This window comes from Balaenoptera borealis, assembly GCF_965194805.1.
Source record: "Balaenoptera borealis genome assembly, chromosome: 12".
Lineage (NCBI taxonomy): Eukaryota > Metazoa > Chordata > Mammalia > Artiodactyla > Balaenopteridae > Balaenoptera > Balaenoptera borealis.
The window spans coordinates 14,150,724-14,160,723 of record NC_138869.1 but is presented as its reverse complement, the minus strand read 5'-3'; the positions used below and the strand labels follow the sequence as shown (position 1 = coordinate 14,160,723).

The 10,000-nt window shown below is 39.2% G+C and overlaps 1 protein-coding gene across 1 annotated transcript in view; it reads left to right on the top strand.

Annotated features, from left to right (window-relative positions):
* The first annotated feature begins 684 nt into the window (after positions 1 to 684).
* GRM7 (glutamate metabotropic receptor 7) overlaps positions 685 to 10,000 on the top strand; it is a 1,142,612-nt gene continuing 1,133,296 nt past the window's right edge. The window contains exon 1 of the transcript XR_014232667.1: positions 685 to 8,904. The gene's annotated coding sequence lies outside the window, so the exon portion shown is untranslated. The remainder of the gene's footprint in view (positions 8,905 to 10,000) is intronic.

Sequence of the window (10,000 nt, the reverse complement as noted above, 5' to 3'; positions counted from 1 at the left end):
ATGAGGCAGAGGGCAAGGGAGAGGAAAGTTTCAATGAAGAGTTGGCCAACAAAATAACATTTTAGGAAAAAAGGATCAAAAATGATTAAAATGAATCAAAAGCCTTAACTAAATATTACATGGCACACCATTTGAAAAAACTCATAAATAAATCAAATGTTTGGATGAGTTTCCCTCACCAACACAGGGAGAAAAAATCAATAGATAAAAATGTATTTTCCAAAAAGGTACTTTTTAAACACCCCCCACCCCTTTTTAACTTTGGACCATGAGAAACAGTTGATTAAAAAGATGGATGGGATACACAGTGACCCTTAAATGCATCTGAATTGTGAATTCATATAACAAAAGAGAGAAGCTATCAGAAAGTCCATATAACTATATCACGTAACTGATAAGCAGTGGCTATTGATATAAAGTGTGGAAGAAATAGAAGTATATTTTTTTGTACTCCTTGTAATGTCATGCAAGACGTTTATTCTCCTGACTGTTTGCAGCATACAGGGTTAGAATATCAGTATCTCTTTATTTTGTTGTTTGTTCATGTTCAGAGAAGTAATGAATTAAATGGCACACTCGAAATGCAAGAATCAGAAGTCTACTTTATGGTCTCACTTTAGGAAAATAATTTAATGGGATAAGAATTGAATGTAAAATCTCCTGTAAGAGGAAGATTAAAAATGATTAGCTTCCTTCACTGTTGCTCTGCTTTTCTAGGCGGATGCATGCACACTCACTTTGTATCACTGATTTATCCCTCTGGTGGAAATACTGTGCTGACTATAATACCAGCCTCTTTGTGACTGGAATCCTCAAAGAGCAACTTGACAGTTTCCATGTTTCAGGATGTATCATTCATAGACCTTGGGAAGAGTGTTTAACATTTCCTTAAAATTGGCATGAGTTTTCACTAGGGTTACTGTCATTAACAACCAAGAGACATATCACAGTAACAGTTTGCATAAAAAGTTAACCCCTTTTAACTTGCTATTGTTGTCAATGCTTATTCAGTGCAGAGCTGTGAGAAAATAATATATATATTAGTTTTGGAAAGTGTTGGCAGTGATTCCTGGAATTTGAGTTCTAAATAATCTCTGGATTATTTTTAAAGCTAAACTAGTTCTTTTTAAAGCTAAATAAGTTCTGGATGGAGCTCACAACCGTCGTTTTATTGGCCAAGTTGTGGATTGTCTGATATATGAAATATGTACACATCAGGTGTTATGAATTGTTCTGAAGTAACACCATGGGGCATTCCTGAGACTCTGGATTTCCTGGAGGTTTGACCAACTAGCTATACTTTCCCTTCTTTACGAGGGGAAGATGACATAGTATCTGCCCCAGATAGAATCTCTTCTTTCTGGACAGCCCTCACAGAAATCTCACCAGTAATTGTGTAATCAAAGACAAGCCTTGTTGCTCCTTAAGAGATTGAGGGCTTATGCTGCCATATTCATTGGCAAAAAATGGGATTGAGTGTCAAAGCAATATCTATAAGAAAAAGAATAAGAATTAAGATAAGTTCATTAGGATTCTGTCTTCCACGAACTCCTTATTTATCTCTCTCCTAGAACAAACCAAGTCATGTTTTAACTTTTGCCTGGGGTTGTAACCACTGACCTAAACACATCTTTGTAATCCAAAAGTCCTTTGTACAAAGTAGACACTTAATAATGCTTGAGAAATGTAACAACTTCTTATGCAATATATTCTCTCATTTAAAAATATTTGATGCACACCTGCCATATTCCTACTGATAATCTAGCAACAGGACAGATAGTCATAAACTAATCTGACAATGCCCTGGTGTTCTGGATACTTCCATTCAATGGTAGTGAAGTGAGATGGGAGTAGAAGAAAAATAAATAAGATAATTTCAGACAGTATAAGAGTTAGAAAGAAAATTTAGGGTTAATGTGAAAAAATAAATAAATATGTGCATGAATGAGTGGCCTGGGAATCTAAGTGCATTGTGAGTAATTGGATCATGGGGTGGTGAAGGCCAAGTGGCAGCACTCAACCAACTAAGGGAGGGTGGGCGTGGTTACTGTAATGGACAGAGTCAAAGCAGCACTAATCCCAGGAGACGCCCCCCCCCACCCCGCAAAAAAAAGAGTAGCTTAAAATGGAGTGATGGGCACTTTTAATATAAGCTGTCTCCTTGAGTGAGGGGAAAAAACAAAAAGAAAAAACCCTGAGCTTAAGTTAGAGCACATTTTCTTTTGGTTTATTTATTTTACCATTCTCCTTCTTCTCCTTCTCCTTCTTACTATTTTAGATTATGTGAAGGCTGGATATAGGGACAGCTTGGTAAACATTAAACTGTGTTACCAAAGTGAAGTTACATAATGCTGATTCTTGAGCTGTTTAAAAACAGACCGTACTTTTGTGAATTGCTTGGTTTAGGTCCTAATCTGCCTGGAGGCAGGGAGGGAGGCAGGGTGACCTCAGAAGGAATCCTCCAGCCGAAGCTTCATGTTTTTATATTCGGCACTTGGACTAATTGCAAACTTAGGTGAGCTAGAAGCACCAGCTAGCCAAGGATGTAAAAGTTTTATAACAAGGTTAGAGGGAGTGAAATCCTCTGACATCAGTGTGTATGAAAAAGGGGGCGTTCTCTCTGAATATTCTGCAACATCAATTCATATGGGACCATTTCCCTTTTCTACCCAACATACATTTCATTTAGAAGAAGATTCTGCTGCATAGAGCAACCACCCTGTGAAATTAGTAGGAGGGGCTCTTCCAGGGGCCAGGCTCCAAACTGCAGCTTTCTTGATAAACCATCACTGACAATAAAGTTCAATGATAATGAAAACATGAAGGGATGTTCTGTGAGCAAGGGCTACTGACCTTGTTCATGACAAAGGCCACAGGATCCCCCATTGTTTCAAGACCTGTATTGTGATCGTGTATAAGCAGAAAGATGTGCCCAATTCAAATCTTAGTCCATAAACTCAGATGTTCAAGAAAGCCCAATTTATCCATGTTTTTAAAATTAAAAATCATTCTGATTCCAATGATGGGAAACATAATAGTAAGTATCGTTGAGGTTGACTTGCTCAGGATTGTGCAAAAGTCCCAGAGACTCTTTAGCATCGTGACATTGGGCACATCCATAGGACCATTGGTCATTGGTCATCCATCCATGGTATCAGTGAGATGCCCATTGTACCAGTCTCCTTGGTATCTCTAGTCATAACTTTTCTGCTTTGGTGCTCTGCTTGGGGAAAAGGCAATTATGGGAAAACCAAAAGTTCCTGTGCCTGAGCTCCAACCTTCTTATAAACTCCAGAAAACCATCTCCTTTCAGATCTTGTCAACTAACTCCCTGAGATACTGATACTGAGACTTAAGGAACCCATTTTCTTTGGCTTGTTTTCTTATTTCTACAAGCTCCATTTTTTTTTTAGCCTTAAGAAAATCTCTTTATATTTCCTCTTCCTGCCCTTGGAGACACTCACTAGCATAATTGCTTTAAAGTTTTTATGAAAGACAGGAAAAGAGATTTTAACTTTAAGTGGCTTCTGTTTTCCACTCTGTAAACATCTGTGACTAAGGGCCTGCCTTCTAGCTTGCAATGAAGGAATGGAAAAAGAAAGGAAGAACTAGTACAAGTACATCTCTCAGCAAATTATTCTTGCACAAAAACATAAATGTCAGGAAAGGAGAAGAAAGAAAAAGAAAGAACATTTGGTTCAGTCAAGTTTCAAGTTTCACAGGACTAGAATATAATAAGAGCATCATGCTTAATAGTTCATATTTCCTTTCTGGACTATTTACAACTATGTTATTTATCCATATCTGAACTTCACTTATGCCCCCCCGCCCCCGCTCCACTTTTTTGTTTTTCCCATCCATGCCTTAAGACATACTAGGACAGGAAAAAACAAATGCAGCTTTTTATTGAAGTAAATCATCCAAAAATATCTCTTTGCTGTGAAGTGAAAATCTCTTCAATGATGAAAACAGGCATGTTTCCAGCCAGCCTTCTTCAGCTGCAGTGCAGTCGGTCAGTTCTCCAATATTCTACACCAACATGTTGAGGCAGGCCAAGATGGTTTGGCTGCTGACATAGAACAGCCCATGGCTGGGTACCCATCTGTTAGAGACAGAAGCAGCCAGGGAAGGTTTGGTGATGGCCAGGATTCTGAACTCGATGAGCTCTGTCTGTTCCTGGGAAAGTACCTGCCATTATGCAGGTGAGTGCAGAAAGGAAGTGCCTCTGCCAGCACGGAGGTCTGCAGGTAGTCACAGGGGCTGGCTTAGAATCTGGGGTGTAGGCCATAGAATTCCACTGATGGCATTTCTCATAAGGCTTTCAATACGATATGGGCCCACAGCCAGTAGGAAGAGGCCTACGAAAGAGGTAAATGATGAGAAAATGTACTTATTTTTGGTTGTCATGAGCAGACTATTCTTTCGGAGCAGGAGAAAGGGAAAAGGGAGAGGACAGGATGAAAGTTAAGAGATTACAAGCAGGCTACCGCTTACTGCTGAGTCTGACTGAGTGAGATCCAACCAGAGGCAGCCAAGGTTCAGTCAAGATCAGAAAGGAATGAGGTCTGAATCAAGTCTTGCTCTGAGGTGAGGCTAATGTAATTCAGACTCTCCAAGATCAAAACAATCACCTTGACAGAGTTCTTAAGGCCCTACTATGCCTTGTGAATAGTGAGTCTAGCTGTGAAAAATCTAAGATACCCTAATAATTGTCCTTGGTCAGGAAAAGACTGAAGAGTGTAACATGTTTCTTTGAAAATGGTTGACTCTATCTAGACCAGAGATTCGCATGCTTTTTCTGTAAAAGTCTAGGTAGTAAATATTTTAGACTTTGCAGGCCACATATATTAATGATACTCCCTCTGTTGCATATTCTCTGTTGTTTATTTTGTTTTGTTTTGTTTACAACACTTTAAAAATGTGAAAACCATTCTTACTTTGAGAGTTTTACAAAAACAGACCCTCGACTAGATTTGGCCCTCAGAGCATAGTTTACCAGCCCTTAATCTGAAGCATTTCAAACCCAAAGTCTATGTGGCCTCAAAAAACAAATGGTTAGGAGGATGCAGTGAGGAATGAGAGTGGAAGGAGACCCTGGAATACTCTGGAAGGTCACACTTCAGGGGCACAGGGAGCAAAACTAGCATTGTATAAAGTCCTTTCAGAGGCGCAGAGCATCTGGGTTTCCACAGTGTCAGAAGCAGCACAGAGTCAATGGCCTCCAACCAAGAAGACAGCCTAGGCCCATTGATCAAAGGGAGGTTGCTTATACATATACATGTATCTATTCTTTTGTAAATTCTTTTCCCATTTAGGTTATTAGAGAGTATGGAGCAGAGTTCCCTGTGCTATACAGTAGGTCCTTGTTGGTTATCTATTTTAAATATAGCAGTGTGTACATGTCAATCCCAAACTCCCAATCTGTCCCTTCCCACTACCCTTCCCCCCCCACCCCATAACCATAAGTTAGTTCTCTAAGCCTGTAAGTCTGTTTCCGTTTTGTAAATAGGCTCATTCGTATCCCTTTTAAAAAAATTCCACATATAAGCGATATCATATGATATTTGTCTTTCCCTGTCTGACTTACTTAACTTAGTATGATAATCTCCAGGTCCATCCATGTTGCTGCAAATGGCATTATTTCATTCTTTTTAACAGTTGAGTAATAACTGAATCACTTTGCTGTACACCTGAAACTAATACAACATTGTTAATCAACTATACTCCAATATGAAATAAAAATTTTATAAAAAAGGGAGGTTGGTTTTTGCAGTAGGCACACGACATCAGGTTGGCCGTAGGTCTCTTATTCATGGTGCAATCTAGTTAATTCCAATTCTCAGCTTTTCTTTTAAAATTCTCACAAGAGATTTTTGTCAGCATTTTGTCAGGCACAGATAAACCTGAGTCTGGGTGGACCCTAGTTTCCTACTACAATATGAGCATCCTAACAGAGGCCATGTAATATATATTTATCTACCTGGAAATCATCCATTTCCCTCCCCTTTGTCACCCAAATCACATCTATTCCCATTGTCCTATTAAAGACTCAATGAAATACCATTTTTTTCTTCTTTAGACAATTCCATTAATTGTTTCCATTCTTTTGACGATGACTCCTCTCCTCCGGGTGTCTTTTCTTGTTTGTCAAATGCAAGCTGGATCAGCTACCTAATTTGCTGGACCAAATGCAAAATGAAGATGTGGAGCCCTTTGGTTCAAATATTATTCTGAATTTCAAGACAGCAACATCAGAGCATTAAACCAAGCCCGGGGCTGTTTTGAGCCTAGGGTCATGTGCACTGCATGGTCCCCATGTCCAAGCAGCCAAGCTGAATGGAAGTAATGATCCACACCTGCTGTTATGAGTTTCAAATGGAAAGATGTGAATACATTTAGTAAAGAGCAATACTAAAAACTAATTTACCAGGCTTTGTTAAAACTCTCAAAAAGGATTTGTTATAAGCTCTGTAAATGTTTTCATTAGTATAATTTTTTTTCTATTTTTATCTTCTGTTTTGTAGATAAGCTAAAATTCAGGAAACTGACATTTCATTTCCTCTACAATCCACCCTGCTCTGGGCTCACGTTTAGTATGGTGTTGGTCATCTAACAGGTACTCAATAAATGGGCTAGCTAATATATAAATGGTCAGAGAAAAAAATTTTCCTCCTATGATGTGTTTAGATTCAGGCAATATAGAATGGACTCAACTTTGTATGTTTGCTTTGAACATAAAAATTTACAGCCTTCTCTAGAATTAAATTAATTTGCACATCTCTATTTATTTATATTTGATTTATTTAATTTTTAAAAATTGTGCTAATACTAAACTCAGAATTATTTTCCACAGTCAGAGGGACTTATCGTAGTTCAATTACTGTGTCACTGAAATGAAATAAAACTCAAAAACTAATTGAGTTACTGGCCACCTCAAAGCAGGTACTCAGTGTGAGTTCCTGCGAAAGTGATTCATACCTCTGTTTAAGTTAAGGGACTAAGTAGAGTAAGAGCATTTTCAGTTAATTTAAACCATGTATGTGCAAGTAAGAAAGTAGTTAGTGTCAAAGATCTATGTTTATCTGAAGAAAACTGCTTTTTCCCTCTTAATGTTTATCAGCAGAATTGCTGAAACACACAATAACCACTCAAAGTCTAATCTGCTATTAAATTCAAATAAGCTACAAATATAGACTTGGAATTCCTTTTCGATAGTCCTATTGGCTTTCCTGTTTTCTATACTGCTTTTTTATAATATTGTTGTTGTTATTATTGTTATTATTATTACTATTTTGGTAGCCTGCCTTGGGGATAATTTCAAATGCGTATACTACAAACACAGGATTTTTAGTGCAGTTCATGTTACTTGGAGGTGATGTTAAAAATCAAGTATAGATAATATTATTCATATTGGTAACATTTTGAGGAAATAAGGTAATGATAACCCTGTGTGCTTTATATTCATTTAGAATGTTCAGATTTTCAGAATATCACAGAATACCACAGAAGGAAAAGAGATGGTGCTTATCTTCACGGAGTTTTAAATCTCATTGGGGAGACAAAACAGGCCAAGTAAAAATTAAATAACATATTAAAGAGTGAAGAAATTTAAATATCAAATAAGTGGGCAGTCATATTTCTAAGAATTTTGAAGAACTGGACACTTTACAATTTACCTTAAGCAGGTAGGAAAGTGGCTGTTTGCATTAAGTTATTGGATATAAATTCCTCTCTTTTCAACTAAAGTTTTCAGTACTCCTTTCTTAGATATTCACATATTATTTCCTGGACATATGGGTAATTTACATTTTTTTCTTTATTATTATGTCTCCATTATTCTTCCTTTGTATATTGTCTCTGTATATTATTATCATTCATATCAGATACTAAGTTTGTAGGAGGTAAGAAGAATATTTGAGTTTCTTTTTTGTAAAATCTAGCCTACAGACTTTTGAGTTCCTGATACATGTTATTTTTCTTTCCTTGTTTAAGGACCATCACGATATTAATCATGCAGAAGTGTTAAAGTAGTTCAAACTAAGGCTCAAAATGGTCTCTGGTTCATCACTCTGTTTTTAAACTTGTGCTGATTTTGTAATTATACATAGTATTCTCACAGGCTAGAATCAGAGAACGTCTGGAATGAACTTACCAGTTTACTACTGCCAAATGAGGACAGCAAAACAATTTAGTAATGAGTCTGAAGTCCTTTATTCAAGGGAAGACCACGCGTGGACTGGGGAGGGACGGCATTTCACGAGCAGCGCAGCGCTCTTCTCGCGGGATTTTGAGCCAGCGCCAGTTTTCTAGCGCCTCAGAAGTGGAGGCGCCAGAGCGGTCTGAGAGGCTGGTGTCGCTCTCAGGTGTGTTTTAGAAAGCTCCAGAAATAAGGAAGGAAGAATAAAGCCCAGAGTTGGCTTGGCTTTGGGGGTTGGCAGACTGGATACGCTGCATTTCTGGTCAAGCGGAGCATTTAAAAGAACTCGGCAGCTCCGTTTGCTGACGTAGCCCCGAGCAGGAGCGGCTCCATCTTGGGCCGCGGAATTGATTTCAACCTGACCCTCAAAGTTTTGTATTCAGAGCACATTTGTGGCAGTAGTGCTGGTCGGTCAGAGGGGATGATCTGGAGCTGTACAAGGTCACGAAGCCGAGTGTAACCAGTGCGCTCACCGTCCCGCCTAGGAGACGGGCACTTGCACAACTGAGTGTAACACGGAGCGAGCGATCCACACGTGGAGGAAGGATGCGCTGGAAAACTCAGGAGGAGGACTGGGAGTTCGTCCTGGAGAGGCTGGGAAAATCATTTCAGAGGAGGTGGCATCTGAACTAGGTTCGGACGCAGGAGTGGAATTCACCGAGCCGGCACTGAGGGCTTTCCAGGCGGAGTGAACCATGTGAGCAAAGGCAAGGAGACCTGACACTACGTGCTATTTTTCTTGACCTTAAGTCTGAAAGTTTCTTTTATTGGTAATCTGAGCCTCGTGTGCCTGTGAGGAAAGGTTCTGAGGAAATGGTGGGGGGGCTTGGGTCACAGAGGAAGTAAACGCCTGTCTTCTCCCTCCCCTCCCCTCCCCTCCCCTCCCAGCTTGGAAGCTCTCGTCCCCGTTAAAAGTGGGATAGACGTCTAACCCTCAGTCAAGCAGCCTTGACTTTGCTGAGGGCGTTGGGCGGGAGACAACAACTAGGATAACCAGGTCCTCTCTCCCAGAAATCCACAAGGATGGAACAGGGATGGAGGCATTCAGCAGGCGGGCTGTATCCTCAAAAAGACCATCTATTTGTTTCTGCTTCCTGGAAGGCCAGTGCAGTCAGGGTTCTACTCTTTCAGAGCCTGGTTCCACCTTTTCCTAACAATAAATTGCTTTGCTGACTGGAGTTAATTAGTATTGCTTTCTGTTGTAAGGAATGGAATAACTTCCTCATTCAAATGAAAAGGGAAGTTGAAGAACGGGTTTATGACTAACCTTAGAAGTTTAGAAGGAGTGAGGTGGTGGCCAAGCATATGGCCAGGTGAAAGCTTGGAGTAAAATCATAGCCAACCAAGGTAGTGGGAGTTGTTGGCTGGAGTTCTGTCTTTTTAATTCTCCATATGTCTATTATGAAGCCCATTCAGTCACTCATGATAAAAGCTATGAAACTATGTGAGGGTCAGGTATGCATCACATACCTCTGTTCAGCAACTCAACATGGAGACTTGATGAGTGCTAACTCTGTCTTTATATTAAACAAAAGAACCATCTATACGTTTTGGTGCCTTTTAACATAACTCACTGAAACAGTTTCAAAATAAATGTAGAGATTATGAATTAAATGTGTAATTTCTCTCAAAATTGCAGCACTTACTGGCTTTCATTCTCCTTTGACTCTTCTAGACAGACTAAATGACGCTAAGTTTGACTTTCATCTTTGTTAATTTTCTCAAATCAGTTTTTGACTGATATTCACGCATGTCATTTTCACATGAATTAGTCTGTCTGCAGGTGAAAATTATTTTTAAAAT